We start from the raw sequence: 15046 nt of genomic DNA, 5'->3' as shown, positions 1-15046 counted from the left end.
GTGCCAATGGGGCAGGTCATACTGTGGGAGTCAGGGCCTATGTGGGGGGGGATAATTAGGTATGGGGGGACCCGCTGTCACTCTGGCAGAATAAAATGGTGGGGGAGGGGGGAACTAGTGGGCCCAGAGACTGGAGCAGTGCAGTATACTGGGAAAATCATCCCCTATATCCTTTCAAAGATGCAGGCTGAGATTCTCCTGGCCTGCTGAGCTGCTCGAGCACTGTAGTGGCATGGGAGACATCAGTGGGGGCTTTTAGCGAAGTTTGCTGGTCACGAGATGCCCAAGTGCTTTGTTTTAGCACTATCAGCTCTGCGCTGACTATTGTATGGAAATTAACATCTCCATATGTGTCTCCCCCCTCCTCCCCCCCACCCCCCTACCCCGCTGCACTATGAGAGGTTCCCTCAAGCAGGGTTTATGACTACTCCCTATTAATCGGGAACAGGCAAACAGGCAGGCTGAACCCACTGGTCGGGATGGAGGGTATTCAGCCTCCCTTTCCCTTTGGGCAGCACCAGCCTGGCATCCTGGAACTACCCAAGGGGCAAACTGGTACTGCCCACCAAGCACTGAACAGTGCCAATGGGGCAGGTCATACTGTGGGAGTCAGGGCCTATGTGGGGGGGGAATATCAAGTATGGGGGGACCCGCTGTCACTCTGGCAGAATAAAATCCCATTTTACTGTCCGTTGGGCACTTAGTTTTGTTTTGGGAAAATTCTGGCTGCCACTTTTAAGATCATTGGACATGATTCCATCAATGCAGCGAGGGACGGTAAAGCTTGGAGCTTCTCTTGCATTTGGTACTGACATCATAATGTTCATGGAATATTATTCATTCTACTGAACAAGTTTGTACACTAATCCACCTAACTGGAATAGCATCACACACAGTGGACAAAACTTAATCCAGATAAATGGGGCTATCTGATTTTTGATTTTATTTATTATTGTCACATGCATCAGTATACAGTGAAAAGTATTGTTTCTTGCATACCATTCATAGAGAAGGAGATATGAGAGTGCAGAATGTAGTATTACAGCCATAGCTAGGGTGCAGAGAAAGATCAACTTAATGCAAGGTAGGTCCATTCAAAAGTCTGACGGCAACAAGGAAGAATGTATCTTGAGTTGGTTGGCATGTGACCTCAAACAGTTGTATCTTTTGGACATTGGGCATTGTATTGGGCATTTAAATACCTGCTGTGGGGCCTTCCCTAGGATTAAGGGTCCCGGGATAGAAATCCAGCTGCCTCCTAGAGCATCTGGCCTAATCAAAGGCCAACAGTGCTTCATTGGCCATCAGCACCACTGGGGGTGATGGCAGCTATCAGCAATGCATCTACAAGAGGCTTGGATCAACAAGGGACTGGAGGCCAAAAAAAATCACAGAATGGAGGATGTGGGCTCACATGAGAGTAGGTTCAGATGCAGGGCAGAGAGAGGGCTGGCTTTTAGCTGCCCTCTCTTCCTGATGCTGGATCCATCCATCAGGCATAGAATGCCTTTAAATGAAAGGCCCCACCTGGGACTTGTAAGGTTTGCTTTTTGGGCTTCCTGTACGACAGTTCCCCCACCCAGCAGTGGTTGAATACCAGTTGCAGTGTTTAAGCACTCAAGTAGTTATTGTTAGGTCAGCAGGCTACATACTGTGTCGGCCCTACCAAAATAAGTGACACTGTATTTACATAAATCAAATAGCATTTGCCAATGTGTAGCCTGCCCACCAGCACATCCAAATCAGAAGATCATGGAGCAATACAACATAGTAGGAGGTGCAGTGCACATGTGTCAACTCTTTGTTAAAGCTATCCAATCATCCAACTCCTGATCCTTTCCCATAGTCATTTAAATGTTTCACTCATATTTAAATAAGATTTCACTCCTCTACCATCTTAAATTCTTGCATAGATTTTGGTGTCATCTGAAAACTAACATACCGAACTCCCACTGTCCAGGTCATGAAGGATTACTGTGAAGATTAATGAATCCAAGACCCATCGCCCAGTTACACCATTTAGCAAAATGTCTCCAAGATAAAACATATCTATTAACCGCAACAATTAAAGTAGTGCTAAAGGTAGTATGAAAATCAGGAATGTTCATAAGGCTGGAATTGAAGGAGTGCAGGGGTCTTGGAGAGTTGTTTTACAGAAAAAGGGAAAGAAGATGCCATGGATTGGATGACAATTTAGAGAGAACTACTGGGCTGGGAGCCTATGCATGGGTGATGGACATCTTGACATTTTTCTCCACTGCTTCAATAGGATGTGCAAGAGGACTGAATTTGAAAAGGTCAGATGTATTTGAAAGTTATAAGGTTACAGAGATTGGGAGGTGTGAGGCTATGGAAGGATTTGAAAACAATGATTAGAATTTTAAAATTGAGGCTTTACAGGATCGGGAGCCAACGTACATGGATAGATCTGGGGAATTGGATTGAGTTAAAATACAAGCAGCAGATTTATGAATGAATTTGAGTTTACAGGGGGTGTATAGTGAATGGTCAGCCAAGAGAGGAGTAGAATAGACCAACGATATTACCGAGGTTGAAATAGGGTTACTGACAGTGTCCTCGCTCGGACATGCTGCAACGTGTAAACCCCCATGCAGGCCAAGTAAAAGTCAGCACTGTTCAATTATCATGCATGTGCAGCCACACAAAAAAAAGGGACTGCACTCTTAAACAATCACCTGTACAATCAAAAAAAGGTTATCAATAGAACGTTACCATTGATTAAAAACTCTCTGGGACTGTCTGTTTGTTTTGTCTATTAGTTATGAAAATACCGGAGGTGGCAAAAGAAACCTATTTGACTATGGAGGGTAATTGAAAGATATAACAATGAAACCTCTAGAAATACTTCAAACCAGAGTTGGCAACCCTACTCTTAAGACCTATTGACAGATGGAGATTGCTGCTTTGGCGGGATTTCCTAAATGCACATTTCTGTGTAAAGTACATTGCAAGGTCTGTGGAGGAATCTCGAACTGCCCAATATGCCATAAGAAATGTTAAATTTAGACTTTATCTCTATTTTCATGTGAAATTAGAGATTTATCTCTATTTTCATGTGAAATTAACAGCTAAAGAGCTGTTAATACACAATCCATAAAAATCAAGCAAAATTGCTCAGGTTAAAATAGGAAATAAATTTAGGTATCAATTTACATGATGGGTGGAATTCTCCTGAATTGGGACGAAGTGCCCAAGTCAATGGGAAAATGGGAGTGTTTTCTGCTGGCGCAGGGGGTATCTGTCAGATGGGATTCACCTATATTGGTACCAGAGCAAGCTGTGCCTAGCATACCTTCTAATTCTACATTTTACCCTCATTCTATGTTTCTAAAACTTTATTCTAACTCGCTTAAACTCTCGAACAGTGCTTTATTCAATTTCTTACACCCTAGCTATGACTGTAACACTACATTCCGCACTCACTCCTTTCCTTCTCTATGTAAGGTATGCTTTGTCTGTACAGTGTACAAGAAACAATACTTTTCACTGTATACCAATACATGTGACAATGATAAATCAAATCAAATCAAACGCACTTGATGGAGATTGTGCTAAGTGTAGGGGTGCCTTTTGGGCAGTGCCAGCCTGGCACTTCTGCACTGACCAAGGGGAAAACTGGCACTGTCCAAGAGGCACCTTGGCACTGCCCACTAGGAATTTTGCAGTGCGAAGGGGGATGAAACTGAGGGGGTTGGAGCCATTTGGAGGGTGGGGTCCATGGCGGGGAGGTGATCAGTGTGGGGGTGGGGGGGCCCACTCTGCAATTGGAATCGCAGAGGATGGGGGCAGGTGAGAGTGAGAAAAGAGATAATCAGGGCTTTCCATCTGGGTTGGGGGGGTGCTGCTGGGGGGCTGGGATTATCTGGGGGAGGGGGTGGTCAGGCCTGTCACGGGGAGTTCAGGAATGTTGGGGGCAGTTGCGGGGGAGGGAATTAGGAGATCAATGGTGGCTGGTTAGGGTTGGTGGGTGCTGGGGGATGGGGATTGGGAGACTGGGCCAGCTGGGGGTGGGGGGGCATGTGGTGTATGGGCAACATTGGGGCTTACTCAGGGAGATCTGGGATCCCTGCAATCTGGAGGTGGGAGGTTTGTAAGGCCAGTGATGGGGAGGAGTTTGCAAGGCTGACCAGCAGATAGATTGGCCAGCAATCAGAAGGCCGGCAATGTGTGATCATTGTCGACCTCGGCTCTGACAGATGTGGCCGACACAGTGCTATGCTGCTGGCCTCTTGCGTGGGAATAGGCCCTGCTCCCTACTCTCCAGAGTGAATCCTGCTGAGGCACTCTGTGATGTACAGTGTCGGAAACTCATTCTGGAAATCATGTTAAAAAAAGAACAATGGGATTTAATCCCATTTTCCCACAAATTGGGTACTTGGGATTTCTTTGGGAGTATGTCGGCCACAGTTTCAAAGTATCAGGGCAATTAGTAGTTTTAAGATATGCTTGAAATGATGACTATAGATGGTGAATTGCCTATGGCTTTTTCTTGCATTGATGGAATCTCATGCTGTTTCATTGCATTTGCTGCTTAGTGTCTGGTGTGGTCGCCTTCCTTTGTAGTCTTCCACCAGGGAATTTTCAAAGGAGGTGCACAATAAGTGGAGTCGATGGTCACATTAATTAAAAATGTTCAAAAGACTTTCCTTAAATGAATCCTCAAAGGGCATGGAGATTAAGTTTTATGGAAAACATTTTGTGTCCTAAATTGTTCTCAGAAAAACAACAGAAGCATGCGGAGTGTATACAATTAGAACTGTTGGTTATGAATGCTTGGAGTTCGGTCTCTTTTGGACTTAATGTATGACTAAGAAATGTTTAATTGTTCATTCAAATCTTACTGAGGCATGAGCTTTTCTTTGATTCAGGAGATTGCCAGCCTAACAATGTGGCCAACTGGGAGACACTAGGATCTCAACAGTAGTTATAAGAAAACAAATGCCCAAATTTGAACTTTTTCAAGTGGGGTTTCAAACAGCTATACTGTACTTTTAAGTGTGGTCTAACCAATGTATGGTGCAGTATTTCTTTTACTGTTGTCGAAGTTCCATTTTGTGACCCCAAGGCAATGCAAATTTCCTTTAATTCATTCCTGGAATGTAGGCATTACTAGTTGAGCTAGCATTTTATTGTATATACCTAATTGCCCCTGAACTGAGTGGCTTTGCTAGGCTATTTCAGAGGGCAAAGCAATATGTCATCCAGGCCAGGTAAAGATGGCAGATTTCCTTCCCTAAAGGACATTAATGAACTGGATAAGTTTTTACGATAACCGTTTCATGGTCATTATTAGACTTAATTCCAAATTTTATACTGAATTAAAATTTCACCACTTGCCCTAGTGATCAGCATTATCATGGGTCTCTGGATTACGCATCCAGTGACAGTACCACTGTGCCATTGCCTCCATATGTAAGGTCCACTGATCTATGATGGCTGAATAAGTAAAATAATGTATTTTTTAAATTACATAGTATTTTGATGTTAAGCTGCTCAGATTGCCCCAGTTCTGGCCAACTTTCCATTGGTTAGGTGCCTCAAATATTATGATTTTATGTTTATCTGCAATACTTCTCTTATTATCTTTTACCTTGTTCAAAACCCCAAATACACAGAAAGATGGTTGGCAGGAGATGCCAGAGAGGAACTTGGTATCTGCATTTAAAAGTCGTGGTCAGAAAGTTAAGACTTCACTTTCACCTACTGTTTTCTCCTTTGGTTAGCCCTCTCAGTTGGAAGGACAGAAACTTGCTGTCAAAAGGTTTCACAGTGTAAGTAGGTTCCTGGTCTCTGGGGAACTTTTTAATTAAAAAATATGTATGCTTATTACCTAACATAAATGATGATAAAGAAATCTCATACGGCCACCCCAATCGGATGGAATGTTAGCAGATGAAGGAAGTGACTTGCACTATTTGTTTGTTCAGTGGTTTGACTCCCTGAGAAGTGCTGGCTCTAATAACGTACAGCTTCATCCTCTTCCGCCTTTGAGAAGAAGTTTAATATTAAATTTATCATTTTAATACATGTTTGCTGTTTATTTAACCTTAAGAAGCTAAGTTAAAAATTCACTAGCATAATTACTAAAACAAACTCACCTTAAATCTTGAAATGTGAGCTGGTACCACAGTTATTATCGGCTTCTGTTAATGCATTCATTAAATTGTTTAAGTTAGTGTTAATGTGGAGTATTCTAGACCCAGCCATCTTCAGTTGCTTCACTAAACCGATGGCATTCCCTTCAACATAAGGTCAGAAACTGGAAAATTTGCTGAAGATTACACAGTATTCATCAACATTTGCAAATGACGCAATATGCAGCCACATGTAGAAAATCCTGGACACCACTCAGGCAGATGATCTGGAGGAGGGAACCGAGTGTATGGTGTTGAAATTTGCTGATGACACCAAGATTGGGGGAACGGCAAATTGCGCGGAGGGTGTGGAGAGTCTGCAGAAGGATCGAGATAGGTTGGGCGAATGGGCCAGGAAATGGCAAATGGAATTTAATGTTGGCAAGTGCGAGGTGGTCCACTTTGGTAGGAATAATGGTAGGGAGGACTATTTCTTACGTGGCGAAAAACTGCAGCAGGCGACGGTGCAGAGGGACCTCGGGGTCCTTGTGCATGAGTCGCAAAAACCCAGCCTGCAGGTGCAGCAGGTGGTCAGGAAGGCTAATGGGATGCTGGCCTTCATAGCGAGGGGGATTGGATATAAAAGTAGGGAGGTCTTGCTGCGGCTGTATAGGGCATTGGTGAGGCCGCAGCTGGAGTACTGTGTGCAGTTTTGGTCGCTGCACTTACGCAAGGATATTTTGGCCTTGGAGGGAGTGCAGAGGAGGTTTACTAGGCTGATACCGGAGTTGAGGGGGTTGAGCTATGAGGAGAGGCTGAATAAACTAGGCTTGTACTCATTAGAGTTTAGAAGAATGAGGGGAGATCTCATTGAGACGTATAAGATGATGAATGGGATGGATAGGATAGAGGTGGAGAGACTCTTCCCGCTCAGAAAGGACAGTAGGACTAGGGGGCACAGCCTCAAGATAAAGGGGGGGCGGTTTAGAACGGAGTTGAGGGGGAACTTCTTCACTCAAAGGGTGGTGAATCTCTGGAATTCTCTGCCCATTGAGGTGGTGGAGGCTGCCTCGCTAAATATTTTTGAGACGCGGGTTGATGGGTTTTTGATAAGCGAGGGGATTAAGGGTTATGGGGAGAGGGCGGGAATGTGGAACTGAGCCACGACAGATCAGCCATGATCTTATTGAATGGCGGGGCAGGCTCGAAGGGCTAGGTGGCCTACTCCTGCTCCTATTTCTTATGTTCTTATGTTCTTATAAGTGACAAGTAACATTCACACCTCACACGTCCCAGACATTGACCCTTCACCAACAAGAAAGAATCTAACCATCTCCTGTATCATCACTGAATCCCCAAGTATAAAAATTCTACATGTTTTTATTGACCTGAAGCTTAACTGTGACTACAAGAGCAGGTCAGAGGCTGAGAATTGTGTAGTGTGGAATTCATTTTCCGACTCTTTAAAACCTATCTCAATCTACAAGGTACAAGTAAGCACTGTAATGGAGTGCTCTCCATTTGCCTAGATGTATGTAACTCCAAAACAGTCAAGAAGCTTGACACAATCTTGGGCAGAGCAGTCCAATTGATTGGTAGCCCATTCATCACCTTCAGTTTCACATAGTGGCGGGGGTGTTCACCATCTATAGCATTCACTGCAGCAACTCGGAAGCAACTTCTAAAGCTGTAACCTCTACTACCAAGAAGAAAAAGGGCAACAGACGCGTGGGTCACACTCCAAGCCACTCAGTTGGAATTATATTGTCGCTACTTCACTGTCACCGGCTATAAATCCCGAAACACAGTGCCTAACATCATTAAGATTGCATCCTGTGGGAAATTCAAGATTAGGAATAAATGCTGGCCTTGCCAATCACTCATATCACAAGAAAAAGATAGAAAAAAGTAGGAGAGCATCATTACTTCAAATGTAATCAGCATCAAAATCTTCATTTAAGTGCCTGGTTTAACACATCATAATTGAATCATAGATTCCCTACAGTGCACAAGGACTCAGCCCATCAAATCTCCCCATCAGAGATCCCACCCAGACCCACATCCCGCCTTACCCCAAGTCCTTAGACTCATCCTGCCACTTTCCTAACCCACACATCTTGGAACATGAAAAGGCAATCTAGTGTTTAGTAGTAACAAGTCCACCTAACCTGCACATCTTTGGATTGTGGGAGGAATCCAGAGCACCCTGAAGAAACCCACGCAGACATAGGGAGAATGTGCAAACACCACCCAGACAGTTACCCAATGCCAAAATCAAATTCAGGTCCCTGATGCAGTGAGGCAGTAGTAACCACTGTGCCACAATGTCGCCCATATCTTTATGCAGTTAGAGTCATAGAGATTTACAGCATGGAAACAGGCTCTTTGACCCAACTTGTCCATGCTGCCCTTTTTTTTAAAATCCCTAAGCTAATCCCAGGTGCCTGCATTTAGCCCACATTCCTCTATAGTCATCTTACCCATGTAACAGTCTTAATATTTTTTCAAGGACAAAATTGTACCCGCCTCTTTTACTACCTCTGGCAGTTTGTTCCAGAGACTTACCACTCTCTGTGTGAAAAAATTGTCCCTCTGGACGCTTTTGTATCTCTCCCCTCTCACCTTAAACCTATGCCCTCCCCTACCTCTCTTACCTTTGGGAAAAGATATTGGCTATCTAGCTGATCTGTGCCCCTCCTTATTTTGTAGACCTCTATAGGATCACCCCTCAACCTCCTATGCTCCAGAGAAAAAAGTCCAGTCTATTCAGCCTCTCCTTATAACTCAAACCATCAAGTCCCAGTAGCATCCTAGTAAATCTTTTCTGCACTCTTTCTAGTTTAATAATATCCTTTCTATAATAGGGTGACCAGAACTGTACACAGTATTCCAAGTGTGGCCTTACCAATGTCTTGTACAACTTCATCAAGATATTCCAATTCCCAACAGTTCCCAACAGTTAGTAGGGAAAATGCTAGAGTTTATTATAAACAGGACAAGTCAACATGGATTTATGAAAGAGAATTGATGTTTAACAAACCAACTGGAGTCTTTGAGGATGTAACCAGTAGAATGATTGGAAAACCAGTAGGGTGGAGTTGGTAGAGAGGGTGGAAGACTTGCTCTATTTCTGTTCTTTCCCAAAACGGAAATCCAATGATGGCAATGATCATTTGTAACTTAACAGCTGAATTGTTTTATTTGTGGGCATTACTGGGAATAATTGCCCATCCCTAACATGGTGGTGGTGACGGTGCCATGGAGCACCATAATCTCTCTTCATATGACAATTTTCATTCCACTCATATTAATGCAATGCGTATAGGTTTATTTCTGTTAAGAGTTGACAATCTGTTCTATTAGGTTACTGCAGAAGTGCCAATTGAAAATTACACCTTTTACACTTGCTAGTTGTGTAGAATATGACGTAAAATGACGCAAACAGTGTGATTGCCATATTGGCTGTGGTAGTTTATAAAGGCCTGCCTCCTTGCCATGCCCCATGCTTGTGGAACAGTGTCCCTCAAGTTTTATGCAATCAATTGGGTACCTCTGATGTAATGAGATTCCTAGGTTCTTTGTGGACTACAACTAATTATTTATTTGCTAAACCCATCCAGCAAGATACCTGCATTATAACAGTGGCTACACATCAAAAATACATTGGCTGTTAAGTGCTTTGGAATGTCCTGAAACACACTGTATGAATGCAAGTTCTTTCTTTATCTGACTTTGTGATAAGAAGCTGGTCTCAGAAAACTGGTACAAATATTATGCATCCCATTGTCTAATATCCACAAATAATTATTCTGTCACAAATGATACCAATATGGAAAGCATGCAGCTGTAATCTCAAACTAGTACTTTTGTTAGAAGATAAAATGAGAGCTCAGAAATGATGGGAATCTGAAATAAAAACAGAAATGCAAAACATTCAGCATTTGATTAAATGTCAAGTCCTGAAGGAGCACCTGAACTCACAACCTTCCTTACTTGGTAGGTGAGACTGCTGCTGTTAAATCATGCTGACAGAACATCACGTGGTTTTGTGTTCATGTAACTTTGTTAGTAAAATTATTCAATCATACTATTTCATTTATTGACTTTCCAATGCTTTATTACACTTTTAAAGAAATGTATTGAAGGTAGTATCAAAGTTAAAGCTAATCCTCTCTCACCAAATATTTTTAAATTTCATCACGGCCATATACTTAAAATAAAGGGGCGGCACAGTGGCACAGTGGTTAGCACTGCTGCCTCACAGCACCAGGGACCCAGGTTCAATTTCAGGCTTGGGTCACTAGCTGTGTGGAGTTTGCACATTCTCCCTGCTCTGTGTGCATTTCCTCCCATGTCCTGAAAGACTTCTGGTTAGGTGCATGCACCCAAACAGGTGCCAGATTGTGGCGACTAGGGGAATTTCACAGTAACTTCATTGCAGTGTTAATGTAAGCCTGACTTGTGAATAATAAATAAACTTTAGCTTAAACAGGAGTAATTGCAGCATTACTGGTTTCATATAAACATTGCTATAATAAACCAGATGAACATTCCTTCAAATCGACAGGTACATTTTTGGTAATGGGACATGGTGCCTTGGTGGCAAGGTAGCACAGCCTACTGTTGTACCAACGCATTGCACTATTGAGCACAAATACATGGCAAGGTCTTTGTTTTAGTTGAGTCATTAAAGGGAGAGACATGAGGTAAACAGACACTCAGGAGAAGGTATTGAAAATAATTAGAAGACAATTCAATCTGATTGCTTACCCTCTTGCACCTCCTAATGGTCCATTACAGGGAAGTATTGATAGAGTTCTGGCAGCAGATCTTCTGCTCTCTCATCCAAGGCACAGCTACATTGTGGTAGACTTCTGAAAGCATTAAGGACAAAGCATAATAATTAAATACATGAAGTGACTGGCTGAAAAATAGGCAATAATCTTAACTATAGCCAACTATTTTCCAGTTTAGCTTTTAAAAATATACTGTAAACATTCCTTAAGAATTACCAAACTGAATTGTATCTTATAGCATAGTGTAGAAATATGTTCTCAATTTTATGGAATAGGGGTTTTAAACTAATTTAACCTCAATATGAAATAGCTCTTTTACTCCTATTTCAAAATGTCCCAACTATCATATTTCAAATTCTAAAAAATCTGCTTAGCATGGTATGGTGACTCAAATACAGATTAGAGGAGATGATCAATGTCTCCATTACTGGCTATGCTTATCAAAACTAAATATTGACATCTATGGGAACACAAGAATAGAAGTAGGCCATTTGGCCCTTTGAACCTGCTCTATCATTCAATCATATCATGGCTAATCTGACTATGATCTCAGCTCCACTTTCCTGTCTTCCTCCACCACTCATAAACCTTGTTTCCTTGCCTAACAAAAATATGTCCAACTCTGAGGGAATCTTACCTCAATTTAGCAAAGTGCTGGTTCCGGTGAGAAAAACAGTGCAACATTTTCTCACGGAATTTTAAGCCTCATTAGGAAATGCTTTCTCTGATGTGATTCACCCCGGCTCATGGCAGCCTACCTCTGATTCACTCACAATCTCTGCAATCAGTGGGGAATTCCATATAAGCGCCTCCTCAGCACTTATTCCAGATCCATTAGAGAGGATGGGTGTCAGGCAGTCAGCATCATGATTCTTTAGAGGGAGCTATTGGACGGTGTGCAGCACAGGTGGGATGTCCTCTAGACATGGTTGCGCAGGCGTCCTTCCAGCAGGTTGACCATACCCACCTGGGAGGCAGTGTCAGCCTTAGTGAATGACAGCTCACTACACAAGAGGACGGGACAGCAGTGCCGCAGGAAGATGAATGATCTTCTTTGCATGGCCAGGGTAAGTGTGCCTCCATCAGTCTCCCGCCAGATCCACAGTCAATAGTGGGGTAAAAGAAAATGTTAACACTGAGAACAGTTGCAGCTGAGGAGAATTCTTCAGCGGACTGTGACATACTTATGGGCAGCCCCTAAAGAAGCAAATAACTTTAAGATTGACATGTCTTATAAGAGAATTCTTGGTAGAAGTAGGAATTAAATCTGAATTGCCATGGAGAAAGCAACTGGGAACTATATGCTACCCAAGCCTTGAACTAAATTACCCAGAAGTTTGGGAGCTTCTTCTTCCCTATTGTTTTCTCCAAGGCAATGCCTTGACCAATCAGAGCCCACTTGCCAACCAATTAGCATCTTTTTCCCCTATATTACAAACTGTTGTGATCCTTTGAAATTTAACATTGTTGCAATTCTCCTAATAAGCGCAAGACAAAAAGTTTAGACAACATATTTCTCTTTTCAACATCATCGTCCATTGTTGCCTCACCTGCCTCATCTGTCAAATAGCCTAAGTCCTCTCTTTCTTAATATATCTATTAAAAACTCCTGCTGTAAGTTTTGATTTCCCATGCAATACTTCAATATTAGAAATGTGTATGTGGTTTAAAAGGCATATCTTGAACTCTTCTGTATGAATTAAATAGTAATAGCAACTCTTCTATAAGAATTTAATAGCAATAGTACTGAAGACTTATGCTCCAGAACTTGTTCCCCTAGCCAAGCTCTTCCAGTACAGTTACAACACTGGCATCTAACCAACAATGTGGAAAATTGCCTAGGTATGTTCTGTAACAAAAAGTAGGACAAATCCAAGCGGCCAAGTATCACCCAATCTGTATGCTCTCGATCATCAATAAAGTGATGGAAGGGGTCCTCAACAATGCTATCAAGCAGCACCTGCTCAGCAATAACTTGCTGAGTGACGCCCAGTTTGGGCTTTGCCAGGGTCACTCATGGGCAAAAGAGCTGAACTTCAGAGGTGAGGTGAGAGCGACAGCTCTTGACATCAAGGCCACATTTGACTGAGTGTGGCATCAAGGAGCCCTACGAAACTGGAATCAATGGGTAACGGGGGCAAACTGTCCACTAATTGGAGCATGCCTGGCACATAGGATGATGGATGTGGTTATGGAGAGTCAGTCAACTCAGCTCCATGACATCTCTGCAGGAGCCCCACAGTGTAGTGTCCTATGCCCAACAATCTTCAGCTGCTTCATCAATGACCTTCCTCCTGTCATAAGGTCAGAAGTGGGGATGTTCGCTCATGATTGCACAATGTTCAGTATCATTCGCAACACCTCAGATACCGAAGCAGTCCACGTTCAAATGCAACAAGATCTGGGCAATATGCAGACTTGGGCTGACAAGTGGCGAATGACATTTGTGCCACACAAATGCCAGGCAATGACCATCACCAGTAAGGGACACTCCACCATCCCTTGACATTCAATGGTGTAACCATCACTGAATTCCCCACTGTCCACTTGGGGTTAACATTGGCCAGAAACTCAACTGGACTTATCACATAAACACAGTGGCTACAAGAGCAGGTCAGTGGTTAGGAATACTGTGATGAGTAACTCACCTCCTGACTCCCCAAAGCCTGTCCACCATCTATAAGGCACAAGTCAGGAGTGTGATGGAATACCCCCTGCTTGCCTGGATGGGTGAAGCTCCAACAACACTGAAGAAGCTTGACACCATCCAGAACAAAGCAGCCCGCTTGATTGGCACCACATCTACAAACATTCAATCCCTCCACCACCGACACTCAGTAGCAGCAGTATGTGCAATCTACAAGATGCAGCAATTCACCAATGATCCATAGACAGCACCTTCCAAACCCATGGCTGTCTCCATCTAGAAGGACACGAGCAGTAGGTAATGGGAAACACCACCATCTGCAAATTCCCCTCCAAGCCACTCACCATCCTGACTTGCAAATATATTGCTGTTCCTTCGCAGTCGCTGGGTCAAAATCCTGGAATTCCCTCCCAAACTTCATTGTGGGTCAACCCACAGAATATAGACTGCAGTGATTCAAGAAAGCAGCTCATCAACACCTTCTCAAGGGCAACTAGGGATGGGCAATAAATGCTGGCCAGCCAGTGATACCCAAGTCCCTCAAATGAATAAAAAAAATTAATAGGATCACATCATGGGGCACAGGCCTTAAAAACATTTTCTGAGGCCTTAACAAATTTGGTGCACACCTGTTGCACGGACCCTTAACACCACATGTGCCTCTCCATCTCATTTTCTTGTGATGTGTACAATAAGCACACAAAAAGCTTAGCACTAAATAATATAGGTCACCTGCACTCAATTCACATTACTGTTACTGGCACCAAGCTTTACATTATTGGCCCCATAATTTTTTCCTGGTCAATGAAAAATGCATTATGGTGAAATGGCTCAAAGCACAAGAATTTAATTACTTTTCTCATGTTGGCTTCCCAAAAATTGCCTGGTCAGTAAAGAGTTGTTGGGTATTATAATGGAGTTGAATTTATTAATAATGCAAATGTAAAAGGTAATTTATATCTCTTCTTATCCTTGTAACTTAATGGTTGATGTCATATTAGACTGAATGACGGTTGAGTATAGATTATTGAACACTGCACAACAAACAATCAGATACATTAACATTTAGAATTTCCATTTCCACTCAATATCCCATTTATTTTTAATAGTAAAATGTGTACCCATCTAAGGGGAAATGTATTTATCTTAATTTAGTACCATACCATTGGAGCCTACTTCAGAGGCTTAACTTTAAGAAGGTTAAGCATTGCAATAATCTGTTCCATTGTTTTAGAAGAGATTTATTCTGAATAAACCATTTTTATTACAAACTCCAGCAATTAATTAAATGTGGTTGCAATTTCACTGAAAATGTTTAACTTGCCTGACAATATTTATCTATATTTTTTCCTTTTCTAGAAATAACCTTGGAAATGCATGTGAAGATTAAAGGTGACTGATGCCATGCAATTGTTTCTAAGGGTTTCACTCGTGAGACTTTTTTTTGATATTTTGGTTTATCTATGGTCAACCGAATAGTGGGTAATCTATTACAGGGTTTGCATGAG

The sequence above is a fragment of the Carcharhinus amblyrhynchos genome, chromosome 8, assembly GCF_965287045.1.
Source record: "Carcharhinus amblyrhynchos chromosome 8, sCarAmb.v2.hapA, whole genome shotgun sequence".
Taxonomy (NCBI): domain Eukaryota; kingdom Metazoa; phylum Chordata; class Chondrichthyes; order Carcharhiniformes; family Carcharhinidae; genus Carcharhinus; species Carcharhinus amblyrhynchos.
This window is presented reverse-complemented; position numbering follows the sequence as displayed.